The 24610-nt window shown below is 44.4% G+C and overlaps 1 protein-coding gene and 1 pseudogene across 1 annotated transcript in view; one reads left to right on the forward strand and one right to left on the reverse strand.

Annotated features, from left to right (window-relative positions):
• LOC147751703 (carbohydrate sulfotransferase 1-like) overlaps positions 1–24610 on the reverse strand; it is a 202168-nt gene that overhangs the window by 115388 nt on the left and 62170 nt on the right. The window contains exon 2 of the mRNA XM_086939246.1: positions 7018–7098. The gene's annotated coding sequence lies outside the window, so the exon portion shown is untranslated. The remainder of the gene's footprint in view (positions 1–7017; positions 7099–24610) is intronic.
• LOC147751704 (pre-mRNA-splicing factor 18 pseudogene) lies at positions 1488–24565 on the forward strand (annotated as a pseudogene).

Consider the following 24610-nt stretch of genomic DNA (forward strand, 5'->3'; position numbering starts at 1 on the left):
GCCTAACCTGTATTTTCCCTCCTGCTGTAAATGTCAGAGAGATCTCAATACGTGTCCATGCTGGTAGCCCTATTATTTTTAGAATTGGTACTTGTAGTTTTCGTGGCTCGTCTGAGGGTTTTCAGAGAGCACATGTATGTAGTTGGGCCCGTATATCTCGTGAACCTCATTTTGAGATGCCTGTACTTGCAACTTATATTGATTTTATAATAAACCTTTGAAAGCTAGAAGTAGTCTGTGGTTTTTCCGAGTCAAGCCGTTATTGATTGAACTAACCTGGTATTAGATGCACCTTCTTTCCTCAATGACAGGCAATAAAGATTCAGTCGACCAAGAATCGGGTTTAGATCACGAGTGATAAGATATTGATCGAATCTCGAGCCCCAGCACCAGTAAAAATGTCCATATCAGAAGGGCTACTCGCCCTCTATGGTGTTCCAGCGGGGCTGTCAGCATTATCTGAAAGACTGGGATGTTACATGCATATATCACCATGCCTTCCCATGCCACTTTCTGGGCAGATTCTTGTCACAAAGCTAAGTCTGGCTGCTTTGATTTCTGGAATGCAAGTACTTTTTCTGCTTTATAAAGTGTGTGAGACCGTTAACAGTAAGGGACCCTATGGATAGGGGCCCCATAGGCAGGTTCGCATCGCAGCATCGCGAGTCAGCGCGCTGCGGTCTCCTTGCGGTCCGATGAGTCGTGGGCCCCTGGATGTATCGGCATGCTGACCTGGGAGAGGCGGAATCCCCATGCGGGATCACGGCCATCGCCCTATGATCGGAGACAAACAGAGAGACTGAGGAGGTGAGATCGGGGACCAGACCGGGCGATACTCTTCCTGTTTCAGCGGAGGAAGCCGCTACTTAGCCCCGTCCCCCCTGGATTGGCGCATAACAACGCCGAGAGCGCACAGTTATTTGATCTCCTTTTACTGTTTTTATTGTTGTACGGTACAATAGAATTATCACACAGCGGACTAGGATTCAAGACTACAGAACCCTTGATCTTCAAAAGGGTGGTCCTGACGTAGCATGCAGCTCGATTACACCGGGTAAACAATGACTGCAGCAGCAAAATCGTGGATACCTTAATGGCACCTTTACTTATTGCACTATTATTTTAACTTTTATTTTTAACTTCACGCTAACATGGCTGACAGTATTTTTTGAGGTACAGATTAGCAAAATGGCTGACCACTCCAACAACAAGGGTGAGAGGCCCAACCCCTGCCATGGGTCACTCTTATCAGAGATCAACAGCAACCCCTGTGGAACCAACACTAAACACAACAACTGAAAAAGGATTAAAAACAAAATGATGAATGGAAATGTGAATGTAAAGTAAAACAAGACTACACCAGGCAATGCACAGTCAATGGAAAAAGACATAGGACTGCACAGCGGTCTTCCTACCCCCTGTGTTTTGTATTTGTTATGGGGGCTTAGAGGGGTTGTAAGACGCCTGGGCTGTTCGCTGGCAGTACCATGATGAACATTCTGAAGGCAGAGATCGCCAGTAAAAGGAAGCTGTTGGAGGACAAGGCGCCTGTAGGGGAAAACAACAAAAAACTTCAAACTTAGTTAGCTTGCAAGAAAAGATGAAGAGGCATACTTCCAGAGGTGTGGTCTCAAGATAGAAAATGATGATGAGGAAGAGCAGCCTCAAGTAATCCTGTATTAGAGCTCGAGCTAGCAGAGGAGAAGTTACCGATGACTCTTTCTAGACAAGAGGAGATCCGGAGGTTGAGAGAACGAGGTGAACCAATTCGATTGTTTGCTGCAACAGATTATAATGCTTTTCAGAGATTGAGAAAGATGGAAATTTTAGCACCTGACGTTAATAAGGGCTTGAGGAATGACTTGAAAGCTGCCTTGGATAAGATTGACCAGCAGTACTTGAATGAACTTGTGGCAGGCCCGGAACCGGGAGAAGAGGATACCCAGAATGACCTGAAAGTTCATGAAGAGAATACCACAATCGAGGAGCTGGAGGCTTTGGGAGAATCTTTGGGACAAAGTGATGATGAAAAGGATATGGACAGCATAACCAAACTCATGAAGTTTCTTCTTGGAGTGTTGGCTATAGACCTAAATAGCAGAGAAGATTATGTGAAACGTAGTGTACAAGGGAAACTTGCCAGCGCCACGCAGAAACAGACTGCTGTTCCAAAAACTTCCCAAAAGGAATCTTCCAGCGGATATTAAAGAATCAATAATTGATATCATAAAGTTCATGTTGCAGAGAGAGTATGTGAAGGATGGCCACCAGAGTACCAGTGTACCGTACAGTCCCCTGCCTGACCCCAAGATGGCTTTCCATAGTGGACCCCTACACGTTGTTTTACTTCCCTGTGACAACAATTGGACATTGACCAGACCTTGAACCTATACCCTAACCTGCCTACACATCAGGACTTGTAACCTGCGGAACTTACCCCGGACTGTGGAGATCTAGTGATTTGGCTGATGCCCGGTGTAGTTACCATATAGCTAAAGAGGAGATGGGTTGAGGACTCCCCCTCCCAGCTGTCACCTATGCAGCCGGACCTTGGGCAAATTTTACTCTTGTCTCTACGTCCTATCTTCCTCCTGCCCCTTTACCCTATCCCCTTACCCTTCCTTGCTCCACTCACCTTGTCCCCTATGTTCTTTAAATGCTTTTCTTAATACTTATGTAACTTTTAACTGATGTAAAGTGCAACACTATTGTCCCTCATGTAAAGCGCTCTGATTCCATCGGGTCTAGCTAGAGCTATATAATAACTCATTAATTAATTTTGTTCCCATTTAGTACTCTTTCTCTCTTTGTCTTCCTCCCTAGCTCCTATTCACTCTCCCCTGAATCTCTCACCTTGCCTGCTAGTCTGCCTAGCCCCCTGTCCTTTTGCGCTCTTTGACTAAGCACTCCTTCTCCCCTTGTTGGGGAACGATCCAATATTTATACTCTGGAGTCTCAGCGTACCGCTGAGAGAGTCCACTGCGCCAAGGGAGCCACTCACAGCTGTGGTATGTTATGGCACCCCTTGCCAAAGCACTCCCTCTCCCCTTTTTGGGGAAGGATCCAGTATGTAGGGCTTGAGTCTCAGAGTCCCCTCTGAGAGAGTCCACTGCTTAAAGGGAGCCTTCCGCAACAGAGATAGGGAAGTGATACCACTTCCCCTGGGATCACAGCTTACTGGACTTTGGACGTTGTTTTGACTCGTCTACCGGTTTGTGTGCCAGTCGCCCTTCCCCTCCTCTTTCCTTGCGGTGTCCTTTACCCTCCCCTCCTCTTTCCCACCTTCATTACCTGTCTACTTCCCCAGCTCCTTCCCCCTCCCCTTAATCTTTCCCCTTGCTTGCTTTTCCCCTTACGTATTTGTGCTTATTGTTTATCCTGACCTTACAAATAACTATGTTGCCATGCTCCAATAACTGTGTAACCTTTGTAACGATGTAACCTGTAACTATGATCTAATGCTCATGTAAAGTGCTCTGATACCTCTGGGTCTAGCCAGCACTATATAAAACCTTTAAAATAAATAAAAATAAATAGCTCTATGTACGTGTGGTGTAGATGGTCCGGGCGATCAAATGTATTTGTATGCACTGAGTTAGTTTAAAAGGACAGTTTCTTTCTAGAACTTGTTCTTGCTATGGGGTAGTAGAGAAGGTTGCAAGTATGTATTTTGGTTGCCTGGTGTTTTTAGGGGGACTAAGGATTGGTGCAGTGCTACCCTGTGGTCAGACAGGTGTAGTATTAATTGGACTGTAAGTGTATCATTCTTGAGTGTGAACTCGGGTGTCCTGGTGCTGCTTATCAACCTTACTCATAGAATAAGGGCAGTAAAGTGGGAACATGAAAACCTCCTCATGAAAACATATAACATACTTTATGTACATCCCCGGGGAGGTGTGTCCCCTAGCCAGTACCGTAGCTAGCGGGGGCGGTCCGCCCTAGGTGGCACAATTTTGGGGGCGCCCGCGCGCCACTGGTGGCCCGTTGTGGCCTTTATCATTTATTTGGGGACACTGTGTCCCCAATATAATTTATTAAGGACGCTGCAACGGGCCACCAGTGCCACGCGCGGGCCAGTTTGAAAGTGCGCGTTGCACGCACATTACTTGCTGCTTTTATAACTGCAGCAGCAGTCACAGTGCTTCAAAAATTGCAGCCACGACGTCCCGGTCCTATGTTTGTATTTCTTGAGAAGCTCAGCTCTTGACTGTTGGCCCGCATGGCCGTCCCATCCCCCAGGGTCGTCCATCAATCTTGTAGCGTGCAAGCGCTACCAATGATGGCCCTGGGGGCAACATTAAATGATTTATTATTTTGGCCAGCCCTACCCTTGTGTTGCGATGAGAACGAGGTAGTAGTGAGTGACGCGTCAGGTGCTTCACCGCTACGTGCTCTCATGCTCATTTTGGCCTGGGGCAGTCGGTGCTGTGCTGCTCTCTGGGCGATTTGCTGGCTCTTTGGCTGCTGATTAAGTTTGAACCAACCACCCTTTGCTGCCTGGCATAGAGACCCTGGAGCAAGTCACGATTGAGGTAAGAGGCGAGCTTTCAGAGGGCAGAGGGGATATTTAGTGAGTAGGGCAGCATAGCTGCCAACAGGGCTTTAAGTGGGATGAAAAAATGGAGGGTCTCTCAAAGGGGGTGGGCGATTTAATTATGGGTGTGGATTTAAAACACTTACTCTAAAAATCTGTCTTTAGCATAGTGTGCCAACTGACTTGTATTTTGCTGTTTCTGTCATTGCATCCAGATATGTGGTACAACAAGTAATATCATACCTACAAACAGGCCCCGTTCTAGAGGGTGCACCAGGCCCACCCAAGGATTGCCTTGGCCCACCCTAGGGCATTGTGAACTGGAAAATTAGAGTTTTTTATTCTAATGTTTCACAGTGGTTTGAAGCCCCATTGTGCCCTGCCACGTTGTTTTATTTATTAACCATTGACATGCTCTAGTTTCAGGCCTGGGGACAGGTGTGAAATCAGCAGGGATAGTAGCTGCTATGATGTGCTAAAGAACTGCACAGGCATCCTGAACTCTTTCACTCACTCACACTAAAGAGGCTGCAGGCTTCCATCACAAGGTACTTAGGAGTTCCAAAAAGTTATATGGCAGAAACGCTTTGCAAATGATTTCCTTTTCCCCAAATAGTTAGTGAAAATGTGTTTATGATTAGCATACAGATTTACTAAGGTTTTTTTTTTTTAATTTCTTCCTACTCAGGCCATTATTAATTTGCAGTATTACATAAAAAAATTAAAGGAAAAAGTAAAACAAAAATATGTTTTATCTTTCCATTGGCTAAATGAAAAAAACATCCTACTCTTCATTAATTCACTCCACAATAATTTGTATGTTGATTGTTACAAGTGATAGAATGATTCCTTGAGCAGGGACCTGTGGGCAGGGCCACTGGAATTATGTGAATGTGCAGGCTTGGCATTTTTCGCATAGCTATGGATTTGCCGCATTTGCCACATAAGCCATTATCTTCTGCATAATCTGCAGATTTTTAAAGAGGCTGTTTTTAGCTCAAATGGTTCAAAAGTTATAAAATGCATTGACATGTGGTGGCGCTGAGAAGAAGGTTCTTTCCGACGGTTGATTGGTCACCTTCTGATTGCTTATTGCTATATTCAGGTGTTAAACTGGCCCCAATGAAGTGCAATCTATGTTTAGTGTTAGCAAGCATAAAAATATCAAAATAATGAACTAATACCATCACATAATGTGCCGCATTATGCTGCACAGTTTGCTTTTTCTTGTTTAGTCAACACTGCTGCATAATTTGACCCATGCATCAGCCTGAATTTTCCGCATGTACATTTTAAAGTTGTGACAAGCAAAGTCCTTCCACTGAGTCATTCCCTGTTAATAATTAATTTGCTGTTTTTGAAAGATAAAGAATCACAGGCTTTGACACTGTTACATTGGTTTTGGGTCCCCAGAGCACATTACGTTTGTGCAGGTCCCCAATGCTTTAATGGGGGGGACCATGATGTATGGTCATTTAATGTCAGCTGTAGATGATGGATCCCTGAACAGTGTCATGAATGTGCATGTTTGCATTGTGCTGAAGGGATTACCAGGTAATTGTTCACGCAGCTCTGATGGATGTCACATGCGGTTTTTCTGAGTCCCCGGTTAGATCATGCAGTCTGTGTGTTCCCTCCTGTACTGCCTGGCACTGGTGTATTCAACTGTGTAGCCTTGGACCGCGCCATGAATGTGCATGTAACTTGCATGATCGAGGTAACTATTAGCAGCGATACTACGTGTCTCTCGGACCTCTTTCAAGTGCTCGCCGTCCTTTTTCCCCAGCACCCCAACACCCCCCCCAACTATTGCTGTCACCTCAGTGAATCACAACGGCACAGTGGTGTAGCTAGGCCCTTTGCCCCTCGTGCCAGGCCCTGCCTTTGCCGCCCTGCGGCTGCACTGAAGCGCAGGAGGGGTTTGGGAGTTACGTGCTGGCGATAATTACTTCATAAGTCGCTGGGCAGGCTGTAACCCCCAAACTCGGGCATCCCACAGTCGGAACGACTCCCCGTCCTCTTGCAACGCCACTCCAATGCCATTGGTGTCAACCCAATAGCAAAATTGGGAAGGTATCACTTGGGAGCTGCAGCAGTGCCAGCCATTGTGCCCGGCTCCATGCTCCCACCAGCCAGGAAATTCCATCAAGACTCCACCACCAAAACTAGGCGTTATAGTTATATTTAATGACATGGTTGGACCTTTTTGTTTTATTCAAGAGGACGATAATTTCAGATACTCGTTGAAAGATTTAACAAACTAGAGTTCAGCAATTTTACCAGATGAAGAAATTCTGTATTTCTTTTGTATGTAATAGGAACTGGAACATATCAGAAAGTGTACTCATCAAAAATTCAATGTAAAATAACTTTGAAATCACATGTTCAGGTTAGTGTCCAGTAGTGCCAATGAATAATCAAGAGGAAATACTCTTAGGTACCTTTAAATTCGGGATTACTTTTTGCAGTGCAGTTATACTTACTTTTCCCAGGTCTCACTTTCAAATTCATTATTCTAAGTTGCATGTCTAGTGTTCACACTTCAAGATGATGGTTGAGTTAACCTGAAACCAGAAGTAAAGTGTATTTTAGTTTAATTCCTACAAATCTTTATAACGAATACATTGTGTAAACACTTTTGAGACCTGTTCCATATGTATTGGTTAGTCTTTGAAATCACAGGGCTTTACACCGAACTAATTCTTTAAAAAAAAAAATTGAAGAAACTATAAACAAAGAAAACCACACAACCTATTACAATTGATCAAACAGCAGGGCAGTTTTATCAAGCCTTAGGGAAGAAATGGGATTACATAAAGATAGCAAAGACGAGGCAGAAGAATATCTGGTTTCAGGTAGAGAACTCCAGTTATGCTACATTTGTGCAACAAACTAAAATGGTCGGAAAGACTTAAAACCATGCAGTCTAAACTGTATCCCTTCCTTCCCCCACTGCCCCAACATTGTTGCATTTTTCTGAATCCTCTGTTTTTACAACGTTTTGCCCACTTGTCAAAAAATATAAAATGTATTCTATCACATTGGGTTAAGTATCTTTCTGCTTTGCACAGAGCTCCACCTCTCTTTGGAACTAGGGATGCACTTTAATATCCTCTAAAACATATAGGAACATACATTCTATCTGGGAAAAGGAATGGGGACTAGAAAAAAAATACAGGAACATTTGAGGTAAATGGGGAATAAAAATGCATTTGGCATCAAAAGTTTAGAAAAACAAAGACTAAAGGCAAAATATGCTAGCAAAGAGAACAAGCATTTGCAATGCAATAGGTCTTGCATTTGCAACAATTGAGCTTTTGACATTGTAAATGGCACTGCCTTTTATCTATGTTTTAAACCTGCAATACTAAAAGGCATTGTCATTTACAATGCCAATAGGTCAAAGTTTAGAAAATGTGAGACCTATTGCAATACAGAGAGCACGGTGTCCCTGAAACGTGCGCTGCGCTCATCATTAAAGTAAAAAAAAAAAAAAAATTAAACAGAGTGTGGTGTCCCTGAAGCAGGCACTAAGCTCAGCTTAAAAGTTTTAAAACAAGACACAGCCACCATTGTCCCGTGATTGCTGTAAGGGGTGAGGGGAGGAGATAGCCACTTTTAAAGATAAAGCACGCATCGCGCTCCATATGAAAAGCGGCCTCCATTGTCCCGCGAGTGCTATGCGTGCGCTCTGCAAATACTAGAAGCAGCCGCCATTGTCCCCATTATTCATTAAAACATATAGTGCTCACTGACTTATAAAACATGTAACAAGACAAGTAAAAGGTCCAGTCATTATAGGAGGTAGCAAGTGCAGACAAGGCAGTACCAAGGAGGGACTAACAAGCCTATTCACAAATGAAAAGCAACCTTTTATCAAGAATAGTAACACGAGCCAATTAAAAGGATGAGGGGGGAAATGGGCTTGTGTCCCATTCCTCAACACAGCATTATGCATGGCAGCATATGCACTGCACAGGCTTGACTTAAAAAATGGTAAGACGGGGTACATGAATGACACAGATGTTTGGAACAGTATAGGAACTGCAGAGGGAATTGAGATTCTTAGGAAGAAGTCAATGTTAGAGAAGCAATATCATAAGGGTTTGAATGAAATGCTTTAATGAAGGAATATTGAGAAAAATTTTTTTTTAAAGATGTTACTGTAAAGATGAGATCCTGGAAATTTGTTTGTTTCCAGTATGTTCTTTATTTGGTAAGAGACAAAGTTTGACACCTCCAGCTTATGCTTCAGCTTCACAGCTTTACCCACCCCTTTACTTTCAAAGCATAACATTCCACATGCAGAGTGTTCCATTACAGCATGAAGCTATGAAGACATCGACACATCTTCCCCCTTATGCACAAAAATAAAAATAAAACAACAATTTAAATAATATTCCACATTTCAATATACAATACTACATACATAAACATGACTATATCAACTATCATAACAAGATTACATACAATTATACATCAATCATGTAGAACTGGTTGAGGAACATTGCATTTCCATACATTTCCTGAACTCCAAGCAGAGCCATCAACCAAAACAAGAATATTCTTCTTGACAGCTCTTACTTGAAGAGGTTATGAAAACTTGTTTTCCTCCCTTGATCACCTTTCCTGGTTACAACCCAATCTCCCTCTACTATGTCTGGCTCTTTAACAGCTTTTCTGTCATTATAATCACTAGCAGCTGCCAATTGTCTCTGACATACATCACTCTCCACAGCAGTGCGATCAACCCACACACACTCTTTATTCCTCAGCCAACCAGGTACCTCCTTCAAACCTGGTTCACAGCCTTTAAGAGAGACAAATGGTGACACAGCAGTCACAGAATGCGGTTATTACCCTATATGACCAAACCAACTTCTTCAATTCTCCAACCATGACAATCCATTTGACAGAGATGACTGTATATTATCCATCAACCGATTAATCCATTTGCTTGTGGTCTGAACAATGCAACTTTTTCATGTTTGATTCCAAATTTACTCAAGAAATACACCATCTTACTCAACACCAACTTCCCTCATTTATAAACACTCTCTCCGAAAATCGCACAACTTTGTCAGTGTCTATGCAATCTGTAGTTTCAATACCAAACTACTTGGAATGATAGTCCACCAAAACCATCAGAAACCTGTTGCGAGAATCAAGCTTTGAAATCGGACCCAAGAAATCAATTGCTACTCTCTCCCAAGAACGTTTGGGAAAAACATAACAACTTAAAAGAGGCTGTCTCAAAACCTTAGGGCCAGATGCATCAAGCGAAATGTAAATGTAAATGTAAATGTAAATGTATAGGCATTTATATAGCGCACTACTTACCCGTAGGGTCCCAAGGCGCTTCGACCGCTGCGAAACCCTTCCTGGCTTCCCTGAGAGATGGTCCCTTAATGGGTATCTCCAGGGTGAGACCAGGCATCCCCGGCGGTCTGGTGGGGCCGTTAGTGAAGATGAGGCAAGCTAATGCCCAGAGTTGCCGAGTGTGAACGCTGATCAGAGTGGGCACCGAGGCGAGAGAATTATCGCAAAAGGGCCAGATTCTCAGAATCTGGCCTTTTGCGAGTGCAATTTTTGCATTTGGGATGCATCATCCCAAATGCAAAAATCCCAAATAGAGAATTCGCTAAATTGCGATTGTTTGCATTTAAGGAATCTCAAATTGAGATTCCTTAAATGCAATGCATGAAAGTATCAAAAATAGCAAATTCGCTAATAGGGCACGCAAATTACCACGAAGTACAACTTCATGGTAATTTGCAAAAACTTTGAAAAATGCACTTTTGTGCATTTTTCAAAGTTTCATGTTGCGCACACACATGCCCTAAGGGCATGTGTGTGCGCAACATATGTGCACAGATCACATTCAGGGGTGTAACAGGGTGTCCTTTGGACACCCCTGCAGCCTTGAACTCGCAATCTCAATTTGCGAATCGCTAATTGCGATTCGCAAATTGAGATTGTCTTCCCATTCATTCCTATGGGCCTCTAGGCCCATAGGAATTAATGGGGAGGTATTCATTAATTGCGACTCGCAATTTGCGAGTCGCAACTAAGGAATTCTAAGGAATCGCTATTTTTATAGTGATTGCTTGATGCATTCCATTTTGCTATTCCTTATTAGCGATTCCTTATTTTTCGCTAATAAGGAATCGCAAAATGGATGCTTGATGCATCTGGCCCTTAGTCTTGTCACTGTTCGCACATGCATAACAATAAGGTTGTTGATAGGGGTGGGGCGACAACTCCGTTCCGCCCACGGAATGTGCACAGATGTGCCCCTGCTGCCTTCCGCGATGTAGGCAGAGAAACAAGGTAAATCTCAGGCAGAACGGAGTTGGGCTCCCACCCTCCTCCCGCACGCAGTATTAACACTTTACAAAGCATTATAAATAACATTTTAAATAACCTTGCCTTATCGGCGGCGTCCCCAGGTTTCCATCCGTCTACATTGAGTCTTCTTCTGGAAACTGCGCATGTGCGAACGCCCGCGCTTGCGCAGTTCCCAGAAGAAGACGCGATGGAGACGGATGGAAGCCCGGGGACGCCACCGATAAGGTAAGGTTATTTACATTTTTATTTATAATGCTTTTTAAAGTTTAATACTGCGAGCGGGAGGCCTGTAACATGTAACGGAGTTATGCGGAGAGTACGGAGAGTGGTTCCATCTCCGTGCCTCTCTGCTTAGATCCCTTGCGCAAATTACCCCCACCCTTAGTTGCGGACGTGTTTATTTGACTAAGCAGGGATCTGACCTTTTGGGGTGGCGTCATCAAAAAGTTTAAACATCATTTTAAATCGTGATTTTAATCCATTGTGCTTTGCACGCGTGGGTTCGGATCACATCCTCATCGTCAATGTAAAGATGAGATCCTGGAAATTAGTTTGGTTCCAGTAGGTTCTTTATTTAATAGGAGATAAAGTTGAACACCTCCAGCTAACCACCCTTTACTTTCAAAGCATAACATTCCACCATGCAGAGTGTTCCATGTTCCATTACAGTATGAAGCTATGAAGACATCTCTAGTTACCATTTGCGATATAAAGAGGCAAACTTAAAAATAGGGGAAACATAAACAGAACATGACAATTTCATGACAATGAGGTTCAAGTGATGGAGGGAAAGGGATTAGCAAAGGAGAATTGCAAAAAAGAGCAATTAATTCAGAGGTACTGAAGGGCAGTATCCGAGATTTCCCTATATAAGGTATTCAGTTAAAAAGCGATCAGCTGTGACAGCAGAGAAAGTAACCTAAAGAAAACGGAAAGAAGAGCCTTCGTCGTTGAGAGTAGAAGAGTGATAAACTGGGAGAATAAATTAACGAAAATGGGACATTATCAATCAAACAAGGGGGACTGAAGCCATTTGGACATGAAAGGAAAGGCACAATATCAAAAACCCGGCAAAACAGAATAAACTAGCTCTTTTAAGTTTAATTGAAAAATGGAATTAAATTACAGTGCTAATGTGATACCAGTCAGCAAGAGGTGAGATGAAAAACCTTGTCAAACTTTGAACCAGTGTTGCAGGAAATCATGCGGAAAGTGAATACCAGTTTTAAGAGCACCGGGCCAGGGAAAATATCTCTCATCCTACAAACAAGTCCACGGTCAGAAAAGGGAGGAGGGGAAGGTGAAGATGGGGAGAGTTGACGTCTTTGGCTCTTCAAAAAAGAGCAGAACTTGATTTACTGACACAGGAACTGCCACACCTTGATGTTCTCCAAGTAAGCAAGCCACATGATCAAGTCAAATTAAGTTGCAAACTTTATGGTCGTCGGTCAGTAAACTCAAATAAATGATTACATTTGTTTTAGTTGAACTAAATTACACTTATGCTAATCTCTGCATAGTCTCAGCGTGCAGACAAAAAGAAGACTCCATAGGAGGGAGCGAGCGAGAGATTGAGGGAGCGAGACAGGGTCGGGGGGGGGGGGGGGGGGAGAGAGAGAGAGAGAGAGAGAGAGAGAGAGAGAGAGAGAGTCCCAGGGGGGGGGGGAAGGGGGAGAGAGAGATAGAGAGAGAGAGGGAGAGGGAGAGGGAGAGAGAGAGAGAGAGATGATTTAAGAGTGGTCTAATTCCAGGACAGATATATAACAAAAGATTGAAGAAAGGTGATGGATGAGTAAAAAGAGTAAAATAATAAGGAAAGCATGAAGTGATGAAGTGGAAACTCAGGAGTAGGGCTCGATTGGAAAGAGAAAAGTTAGATTTAAAAACAGAAGTAAAGGATGAACGAATAAGTGATAAATAAGGAATGAAAAAATGAAAAAAAGATATAGTAAATAAAAAACACAATATTTAGTGAAAAAGCTGCTGCAGAAATCTTTTTTTTTTAAATTTCCTTTTTATTTTTTAAAGTTTTACAAACACAAGTACATTCGAATTGCAGTTGAGCGTTCCAGTTGGCATTACATTTCTTATCATAGAGCAGCACACAAGAGCAATAGTTACAGGGGGGCACATTAGGATAACAGGCAGATTACCACCGCCCGTATGGCGGTGGCGATCCGCCCGCCAAAACCTCCACCCGCTACCAATTCCCCCGCCACATTACCATGGTGGGGGGATCCCCGGCAGACAGGAAGACCGTCCACCGGTTTTCCGCAGGTAGGCAATCCGCCCAATTGCCTACCGGGCGGAAAAGCAGTTTATATGGTGGTGGTGTCTGTTAGACACTGCCAGCATATTACCATGAGGGCGGAAGCATGCCTTATCGTGGCAGCATTGCCACCACGGAAAGGCATGTGGGAATTGCTTGTGGGGGCCCATTGTGAGGGGTGCACATGGGGGGTACCTATGGTACCCCCTGCAGTTCCATGCACAACATGGCAGGCACCGCACGGTGCCTGCCATGTTGTGCATTGAAGTGCACGACATGCCTTCCTGGCATTGTGGCGGGCAGTGCTGAGTGCACCGCCCGCCACAATGTTAGGTATGCAGGATGCGCCCACCACTGTGGGGGGCGCATCCTAATGGCACCCACGGGACCTCCGCCCTTATGGCGAGCGGTCCCTTTTTACGACTGGATCCTAGTGTGCCCCTTAGTGTCTTATTCTTTGATAACCGTACAAATTGCCCTTTTATAAGCTCGGCCATCTGGACCCAGCATACCTCAATGTTCACATCTGCTTTCATAAACCTTCCTGACACTTCCACTCCTTCAGACTCCTATGCAGTAGAGCTTTCTCCTACATCACTCCTAAATAGTGGAACGACCTGCAAACTACACATAAGAGCCTGCTCCTCACTTCTTGAGTTTCGCAATAAGTTGAAAACCTGGCTTTTCGAGTAGCCCACTAGGCTCTAGGTTTGTGTAGACTCACACCTGCCAGGATACCTTTCCCGTGTGACAGTAAGCTCTACAAATCTGCATAACATAACCCTTCGGAGTCCACTCCTGTATCCTGGTTACAACGGGGAGCAGATCTAGCCCTTCAGGGCTCCACTAATGTCACAGACAGATGGTCCGGTACTCCTGTTCTTTGCAGTTCTAGAAAAAGGTCTGTTCAGGTGCCTTGGTGTGCCACATTTATGCCTTTTACCATCGGCTAGTATGATACCGCCAGAGGTCACTACATTCGAAAAACTAGTACTTAAGGACCTCTCAAATATGAAACAACAAAGAAAGTTCATACCATATAATATCACACTAAAAGAAAAAGAGGCCATTGGCTCTCTAAAAAATAATGACTCAATAGTGATCAAAAGTGCAGATAAAGGGGGCGGAATTGTTATACAGGAGCTTGACTCTTACACAGCTGAAATCAAAAGACAGTTAGACAACACAGACCACTACCTTAGGCTCGCATCCAACCCCCCGACCAGGTCCATTCAGGAACTAATACGAAAAATAACAACTGAGGCAGTATCAGAAGGCTTCCTGACCAAAAAAGAATTTAATTACTTAAACGTGAAAAGTCCAAGAACCCCGGTATTATACACTCTACCGAAGATTCATAAAAATCTCAGTACCCCCCCAGGCCGCCCAATTGTCTCGGCTTGTGGTTCCATATTGGAACCCTTAGGGGCGTTTGTCGATTTCTTTATAAAAGAATTTGTCCCCCCAACACTCTGCTATGTACGTGACTCCATGTCCATGATCAACCTGATCGAGCACCATCCCTTCAATCCCCTGACCGATACCTTGTGCACCATGGACGTGGAGTCTCTGTATACGAATATCCCACAAACAGCGGCCTTACTTGTTATACGGAGAACTCTAGATAGCCGCCCCCGCCCACATGCCATTCCAACATCTTTCATTTGCAAGCTATGGGAACTCTGCTTGACTAAGAATTTTTTCACATTCCAAGGTCACTTCTACCAACAGATCAAGGGGACCTCCAGGGGCGCCATTTTTGCCCCGAACCTGGCCATATTGTTTATGGACGAAATAGAAAGACAGGCAATTCTTGTACCCTCCAATCCTTTCTTCTCTGGTATCATCATGTGGCGCAGATACATTGATGACATCTTCATGATATGGAGATTAGACGTCAATGTACTGCGCCACTTTTTACACTGGATGAACAATATCTGTTTGGGACTCCAATTCACCTCAACATCTGACAAGAACTCCATAAATTTCCTGGATTTGACAATTTTCCACCAGGAAGGCGAGCTATTGACAAAGCTTCATAGAAAGCCTACGGAGAGAAATACCTTGTTAGAGTACTCAAGTAATCACCCCCAGGGCTCTGAGGGACTACCTACCATTTTCCCAATTCTTACAAATTAGGCGAAACTGTTCGCATAAGGAGGATTATTTTCGAGAAAGCACTACCCTGGCCAACAAACTAAAAAATAGGGGCTACCCAAGAAAAATAGTCAAAAACGCCCTTTAAAGGGCCTGGTACCGCCCGCGTGAGACGCTTCTTGTCCCAAACCCAAAGAAGAACATGGACAGGATGGCCTGTGTGACAACATTCTCCCCCATTTCCAACAACTTGAGAAAAATGATCCTAAGACATTGGCCAGTAATTAATGCTGGAATTCTAGATATCGAACGCCCTTTTTTTGCATTTAAAAAGAGTAAGAATTTAAAGGACCATCTGGTTCGAGCAGCACTACCAAGTCCTACCCATTCCTCCACTCTTGAGTCAGCATTGTCGGACACGTTAAATGTGGTGGTTGTACAGTGTGTAACTTAACAATTGAAGGGAAAAGTTTTGAGTTTGATAATGTCACCTTTAAATGCAACACACTTACAAATTGCAACACTAGCAATGTTATCTATTTGATCCAATGTCTGTGCAACAAAAATTATGTCGGGCAAACATCTAAAAAAATCAAGACCCGGATCTGCCAGCATAGGAGCCGCATTAGATGTTGTACGCCAAATGCCCCACTGGTGGAACACTTCCTGGAGACCAACCATGATGAGGATGACATCCGTTGGACTGTACTAAAGGCACTGAAACTTCCCCAGAGAGGGGGGAGTATGTCCAGTCTCCAGAATAAGGAAGAGCTGAAATGTATCATACTGCTAGACTCTATTCGCAATGGATTGAATCGGACAGAGGATTGGACATCCCTACTCTGAATGCTCAACTTGATGTACATAAGTGACTTTCCTGAATCATCACAATTTGAAAAGCCCTTGAGAATATGGAAATGTGAAGACTAAAATCCAACATTGTTGTTTTAATTTGCTGTCAAATCCAATGTGTATGAATGAGGAGCACAGACGGCCTTCACTACTCACGGTTATGAGCACAAAACTGCACAAATTATTCACTCTAATTGTTCGTCACCACCCACGACCTTCCCAAAATGGCCACTGTAAACACAACCAAGTTGCACTTCGGCCATTCCTACCTTGCCATTCCAAGATGGCCGCCAAGTACCAGGAAGTGGTACCTAGTCCTTCCTTTATCTCCGGCCTTTAAAAAGACCAACTCATGAGACACCCCTGCACAGCGGATTCACGCTACCACTGAAGGGGGAGAAGACCATTGAGTTTCTCCCACCGCCCCACCGCCGCTTCCATCGAGAAGTCAGGTAAGCCCACTCCCAAACGCAGCTCAGACTTCGACCCCACCACCATTGGAAGGGCTTGTCTTAACTTTAATCCTTGTTATTTAGCATTGAGTCTGCGGATCAAAACAAATGAGGTAACCTACTCCTAAAACGGGAAGAAACCATCGTGTTCTACTTCCGCCCCACGGCTGCCCAAAGTGTAGCCAGGTAAGCCTCAACCTTTACCCCCTCGACCTCGGCATCACTGCCCTCATAACCCCGCTCATGGTAATGTTCTTTTACCATACAGCAATCAGCTTCAAGAGCCGGAAAGAGAAATTCTTCTCCAACAAAGAACAATCATGCCATCACGACCTTGATCTTGGACTTGTGAAGGTATTTGTCCTGACCATGGCTAGATGACTGCCCACTGACAGTCTACCTTGCCCACCCTTATCCCTCACCCACCTTCACCACCACCGCATGGCATTCGAACCCAACCATGATCCAACTCACGGAACCACTTCACACGCGTTAAGAATTGCGCACAAAGAAGATACCACTATCCACATTGATACAGATCTATCACCATGTCACTGCGCCGTTTTTTCACCCTGCTTTCATTAAACGATATGCATATCACCACTCACCTTCACACTAGTCAATTGTCCGTGAGTATTAACACAGCAACGGCCTTTATAAGTAGCACTTGAGCCCTGTCGAATGGTTTTAAATTCTTATCAATTCAGGTGGATGCCTTACTTTATGTTTCTATTTTTTCCCCCCTTTTTTCCTTACAGGCATTCGCATTGTAATACAGGCATTGATTGTAAATTGTCCTGATGATGATCCCATTTTATTAAGAGCCTTTAGGGATCGAAACGTCGACGCTTTAAACAGTGTAACATATGTGCTGATGTGTATAATCAATTGTTGACACTGTTGGGTGTATTTTGCGAAACTATCTATTGAAATCGCAAGCCACCCTTTGGCTCAAAAAATCTTTTCTTCTTGCCTGAAAAACCTCTTTCCTTCCTTCTACCTTGCTTGAATCTATCGGTTTTCCAACTTTGCGGGATGGGTACAGGACTGTACCCTATCTTGTTGTTCATATTTTGACCCTCTCTAGGTCAATGTAATTCTATGTTATTCCTAATAAATTACTCTACGCCCGGCTGGGCGCCGAAAAATATAGTAATTTATTGTGGTCTATATTAGCATCTCTTGTTACATTGTAATTCCCTCGGACCCCTGTTTCCTATAATAACATTTGTGCCTGGCACAAGTAGTGCATCGGAGTGACTCCTGGGCACACCCTAACCAATGAGATAAAAGTTCCCAGGAGGAACCCTATCCATGTTTTTCAGCAGTTCTTGTTGGCATGCCTTCAAACAGTCTCAAAATGACATATTTTATGGCATTTTCAAGATGGTGAAAGTTTTCAGCCACACTAAACTTGGGCTTTGAGGGTTGTGTGTGTGTAGAAGAGTGCACTATGTTGCTCATTAGTATGGTCTCACTTCTAACACTAAATCTAGTCTGAAGCAGTCACTGTACCCATAACAAACCCAGAGAAAGAATTAATTCTTGTAGGACAAAAGCAGGGCGGTTCAGCAACTGTCCTTCTATACAGGACAGGTACTCCTGCCATAAGAATAAATAGCTTTTGGCTGATAGTCACAGTAAGAACATGTTAATATTATGTTTCTAAATCTCCTTCTTTTACATACCATGTATGCTACCTTGCTTGTGGAGAAGACCTACATAGGTGTAATTTACTATATTTGGAAGGGAGGTTTTTACCTGTCACAAGGATTAGTTTGGCAGGCTGAATAACAGATTTCACAATGCTAAAATTAGTACGCCTGCAATCATGTTTGCACTACTACTGTAGTGGATGGCACAATAGGTGGTGCAGTCTACTTGTGGCACCCAACTTACAGGCTCAGGTACCTTTTATACCTTATACTACAGACCTATTGGTAATTAATATATACTAATGAGCAGTATGCAAATTTGACCATGTTAAAAAGGGAGCACAAATACTGTACTACTGGTTATCAGGGGTAAAGTGCAGAGAGTTCTAAAACCAGCACAAAATTAAGGTTCAGAAAAAGGAAAAACTCCACTTTGATTACAAATAAAAGGTGGATATCTTACAAAGGTATTGTATGGTGTACTGATGGACAAGAATAAATGTTCTCAAATGCACGCCTCTACTGTGCTTCAACATGGGCAATGCCATATTTATAGTTGGGAAATAGATATAATCCCTAATAAACTAGAACAGGTTAGCAAAAGTGTTACAACAGTGAAAGGGCATTGATATACAGGAATCTCAAAGAGCCACAAATGTGTTAAAGCATAAAACTTCCATGCAGATCTTATGTACTTTTCAAGTGTTGTGATGAACTCATATTTACTTCATTTAGGATTTGGGCATGATCTTTCAGTGATAGATTGAATTGTTGGGTCAAAAAAAATACATCTGAGGTACATAATGCTAATTTCTAACTAAATTTACCCCTTAATTGCCTACTGATGTATACATGCATAAATTCCTGATCAGCATAGACATGGCTCCTTTAACGCACATTGTGGACATCCAGGCTGTCTACTATATGTACATGGATGAATGGATGATACACAGATCTTCTTAAAATTGGAAGAAAGCTCGGCATCAGCTCATCATGCCATGATTTTCTTGAAGCAACTTCAAAGCAGGATGAATAACAATTGGCTTAATTTGAATAGCCAGAAACTAAAAATCTTACTTCTACAATCAGTCAACCGGATACTTATGTGTCTGCCTCCAAAGTCAGCCCAAAAAGTTTGAAATCTATGTTTTCTCACCAGCAGCATCCCCTCATGTGAGTTCAGCCACTACAAGCCATTTCACAATTTGGGTCTGCTTCAATACATCTTTTTTTTTTCTCCAATTCCCCCTAAAAAGATTGTGCTTGCCTTTACAAGAATGATATCCTACATGGAATATTGCTACAACATCTTTACCGGCCTCTCTAAGGGGCCGATTACGATGGGGGACGGACAAAGTCTGCCATCGCTGCTGGAAGAGGGACCGCCCGCCATAGGTGCGGCAGTCCCGCAAAATGAATTAGGATGCGCCCGCCACACTGGCGGGCATATCCTGTATGTTTATATTGTAGCAGGTGGCAGCACCCGCAACAATGTAAAAATACATGTTTTACATTTGTATGTACAACGTGGCAGGCACCGTGCGGTGCCTGCCACCTTGTTCATGCAAATGTAGGGGGTTACCATAGGTACCCCCCACGTGCAGCGCCCCACCACCCCACCCCTTTGGAGGCCCTCAACGGGCCCCCAAAGGCATTTTCCGCCTGTCTTTTTGCGGCGGGAACTCCGCCGCAAAAGACAGGCATCATAATGCCCATGACATTGCCTGCACTGCACCGCCTCCATAGACCCATTGTACCTGGTCCCGCAAGACAGGCAGAAAAGGCCCTCCTTGCGTGACCACGGCTGACGGTCTTTCTGTCTGCCGAGGTACCTTTCCCCTTCCCACCCCCATCCTAATTTGGCGATGGGAATTCTAAGGGTGATGGTGGGAAGTCCCCCACCGCTGGGCCTGCGGTCCTCACCGCCGGCCCAGAGGTGGCGATCTTCCCACCATCGTAATCGACCCCATAAATCTTGATTGACAACTTGCAAAAAATTCAAAGTCATGCCTCAAGGCACACTGGTAGTCTCAAGTATAAAAATCATATTGTCTTTGCCTTAATCACTACATTGACTATCCGGCAAAATGTATGGCTATGCATGGCTCACAATTTGTTTAGGGCTGTGCAACTGGTTACTTGTATAAAGATGTGTTCATCCCTGTCACCTCAGCAGCATTTGAGATCCACCTCTACATAGTTTCTGGTTGTCCAACCCCTTAAAACTAAAATGATTTGGTGGCAGATTGGTTCACATCCATGGCAACTTACTCTGGAACTTCCTTCTTCCATCATTGAGATCTAAAGATTACTTCCTGAAGTTTAGGAGAAGGCTAACGTTTTGCTCCTTCTTTGGCCTGGGATCTATTATTGTAACCCACCCTACTACTGTATCCATCACAGAAGTATTTCCTTTTTACATTCAAAGGCCTATGAATGGCTGTCAGATACCTTTGATTCGCTGTTGAATGCAGAGCCCTCGTTGTCAAGAATTTTCCATCTTTCAAGTCATTATTATTTCCTTGCAGGCTTTAATCTCCACAAAGCTGCTTATGTATTGCATGCATGTCATTGATGTGTTGCCAACTGTCTCTCACCCCTCCCAAAGCCTGGAGACAACAGTTTGTGGTTTACATGTTACAGAATCTCTCAATAAAGAATGTAAAAGGTTTACAGCCACACCCATATGCCATGTCATGGTCGAAGGAAAACAAGAGTCTGTTCAATGTTGTCACAAGATCTATGGACTCCTACTACAAAATATCTGGGATGGGAGTCAGGGGCATAGCTTCAGGGAGCACAATCTAGTGAACTCTTCCATTAGTCAGCTAAAACAGAACGACAAAGATTTTGCTTAGACAGGAATATTGGAAAACAGTGAGTTGCATTGCTCTTATATGCCGACTGTTTAGCTGGCCAAGCAAAGCAACCTGGCTGCAGCCTTCACCGGCCCCTTATCTTCTATTGGTAACTACCCTCCTTCACACTCACACACAATTGTTTCACCACCTGAGCCACCCAGCCTAGAAGGATCCAGCCTTCTCAACAGCTGCAGAAGTCACTGGGGCCCTTGTTCATACAATCTTAATGTGAATGCATTTCCTACTTACAACAATGGGATAGGCAAGAAATACAAACACCTGAAATAAATCACCTACTCATTCACTAGTGCCCCCAATCAACCACTCATCTCCCCCCACCCATTTGCTTTCTCACCCAGCCCCTGAATCATTCACACACACTCACTCGCCAAACACATTAGAACCAGAGGCGCAACTAGAGTCACATAACGGGGGGGGGGGGGCAGGTTTGCAAAAAACTTTGGGAGGGGCTAATTCTTCCCCGGATAGCCAGAGAGGAGATGCAGGAAGTCCAAGAAGGGTTGAAAAACAACAAAGACTCATTAGCAAGTAAATGGTCTTTTAAAGATCTGTGAAATACTCGGTGCGGCTGTGTGTGTGTGGGTAAACAGTCTAAATATCAATTTTTTTATTTCGACAGGCAATAATATCGAGGGACAGAATATCGAAAGCAAGAATATCGACGACCAGAAAATCGACCTGAAGATAAGAAATATTGTTTTTGTTAATATCGAAGTTAGTAATATCGATAGCAAAAATATTGATGTTACTAATATCGATATTAATATTAGTGATATGTATTTTATTTTATATGTTGATTTGTATCATTTTTGTTACTCATTGAGCTAGTTTTAAAATATATGTATTACATTTTTGAAGTTAGTAATAATTTATTTAACTAAAATATGCTTTTTAGTACCGTAGCGGGTTGTGGGTTTATAGGGGAATAGGGTGGGAAGTAATTTAATTATAGTAAATTAATTAAATATTTTTTAGGAATTATTAAATATTTTTAAACTTTTACGTTTGAGTTCTGTAGTGGGTTGTGGTGTTATAGGGGGATAGGGTGGAAAGTAATTTAATTGTAATTAAGTAAATATGTAATTTATATTTATTGGTATTGATAAATATTGATACATATTTTATGTTAATTAATTATTAATTGGTAATGAATTAGTAATTGGTAATTTTATTAAGTGTAATAATTTAATATTGAAGTGTGTTGTGAGGTTATAGGGTAATTGTTGGACCGGGCCTCGTGGCGTGGTTCCCTCCCGATCCTCAGCACCCCCATTAGCTCAGCCCCACACTCAGAAATCCCTGGTCGTCCAATCCATGTCTGCCCAAACGCCGCGACCAGCCCTGGCATACCCCCGTACTCCTCCCGGGCCCTGCGCGCCAGACCCTGCATGGCCCCATAGGCCCACCGGCAGCCATTTTCCCTTCCCAAGATCCCTTCTCCCTGGACCTAGCATGATCCCCAGCCCCAGCGACACTCAGACTCCAGACAGGCCAGCCCCCGCTGGGAGGGTGAGGGCTTCCCGAGTGAGAGAAGACAGGGAGTTTCGATTACACCTCCGGCCTCCCCTGAGAGACTGGTTTCTGTCACACCTCTGGCCATCCCCTGGGAGCCGGTTTCGATTGCACCTCTGGCCTCCCCGAGTGCTGGCTCCAGACCCGGCTGGGCGTCTGGGAATTCCCGGACGCATCCTCAAAGAGATCAAAGGGCCAACTGCCGGACCTCACCAACGACCAGCCCCCCCAAGGCCTAAGACCTCCGCCTGCGAGGGTCCGGATATCAAAGGGCCACTGGACTATATCAAGGCTCGCCCAAGAACTAGCGGGCAGTTGTATCCTGGACAAGAAAGCCTTGCTGATCTGATCGCGGCTGACGCTTGGGGAAAACGGAACTTTGGAACTCTTCGAGCCCTGCTGACGCTGTCGCGGCTATTCATTGCATCTACGGAACCGGAACATCCGAGCCCTGCTGACCTCGTCGCGGCTCGATCTTGAATCGTAAAGATCTTCATCGAACTTCCCGAGCCCTGCTGACGTGGTTGCGGCTCCTCAAGAACTTCCTAAGGAACCGAGCCCTGCGGACTTCCGTCGTGGCTCGAGGAGTCCTCTGGTCTGGCTAGACCATCGACGCTACCAACACGAACTGAGTAACCCGAAGTGAGTAGGACATCCAGTACGACCTTCATCTCCCGTGTCCCCCCAGCTTGAGGATTGAGAGCTGTGCGTAGGGTACGCATCGTCCTGGCCCAACAACTAAGAGTGTCCCGCTTCCCTGTGACCCGAATTTCTGAGACTTTGCGATCCCTCGATCGCCTGTAAATAAGAGTGCTGATTCCTTTTCCTGTTCATAAAGAACGTGTTACTGAAACCCTACAGTATGGTGTCCGTTCGTAAGTGTGGTGTGGTCTCAGTGTGTACGATTCATTACTTTAAGTCCTCCCAGGTGGGGACTTCTCGTCAAGGCTCGGCATTATTGGCAGGAGAGGTGGGTCACAGAGCCATCGGGTAGACATAACCTGACCTCTGGGGCCGCCCCTTCTAACATTGGTGGCAAGCGACGGGATAAGAGCCTACGTCTAGGGATCGTACAGTAAAGCGACTGACACACCACCCGAACGAAGAACAACCATGAGTCTCACCGGAACAAGCGAAAAGACCACATTCCAAAAGGACCTGCTGGAAGATTATACCCACGGAGAACTAAAACAATTCTGCAAGACTTCCACATCGCTACCACTGGATTAAGTACCAAAGACAACTACCAGAAAGCCATGGCGGCCTGGGTAGACGCCGGGGCCCACATCCCCCCGACAGAAAGAGATGGCATGCAGGAAGAGACCCTGATAGACGTCAACGGCCAAGAAGAAGAGGGAGCCGACAAGGAGAAGGGTCTGTCGATAGAAGAAATGACAGTCCGAGAACGCAACAGAAACCACGAGCTAACTGGCACGCCTTAAAATAGAAGGAGAACTCAATTTAGCTGAAAAGAAACTGCCGTAGAACAATTACGGCTGCAAGGTGAACTGGAGGAAAAGAAGCTCCAGAGGGAGCATGAATGCAAGAAACTCCAGCTTGAGCATGAGCGCAGCTTAAAGGAACAAGAGCTCAAGGCCAGAAACGAAGAGGCCCGACCCCCGGGGAACAGAGAAGTCCCTGCCCCGGCCGAAGCTAAAGTGCACATACCGAAGGATGTCGTGAAAGAATATTACAAGGGAGACGACATCCAGCAATGGTTCAAGGCGTATGAGGTCACCATTACCTCCCATCGAGTACCTGAAAAGGATTGGGGGCATGATTATGGGGGTCGCTTCCTCAGTGAGGGGAGAGACACCATGCTGGACCTGCCCACCACCGTCATGAACTCCTACCCCCATATAAAGGACGCCCTACTATCTCAATATGGGCTCACCCCGAGATGTACCGGCAACGATTCAGAGACTGCAAGAAGATCCCTGGCACTACTTGGGTGGAATACGTAAATTTCTACAGCCGGGCCTTGGAAGGGTGGATCAAGGGCAGCAAGG

This window comes from Lissotriton vulgaris, chromosome 1_1, assembly GCF_964263255.1.
Source record: "Lissotriton vulgaris chromosome 1_1, aLisVul1.2, whole genome shotgun sequence".
NCBI classification, from domain to species: Eukaryota; Metazoa; Chordata; class Amphibia; order Caudata; family Salamandridae; genus Lissotriton; species Lissotriton vulgaris.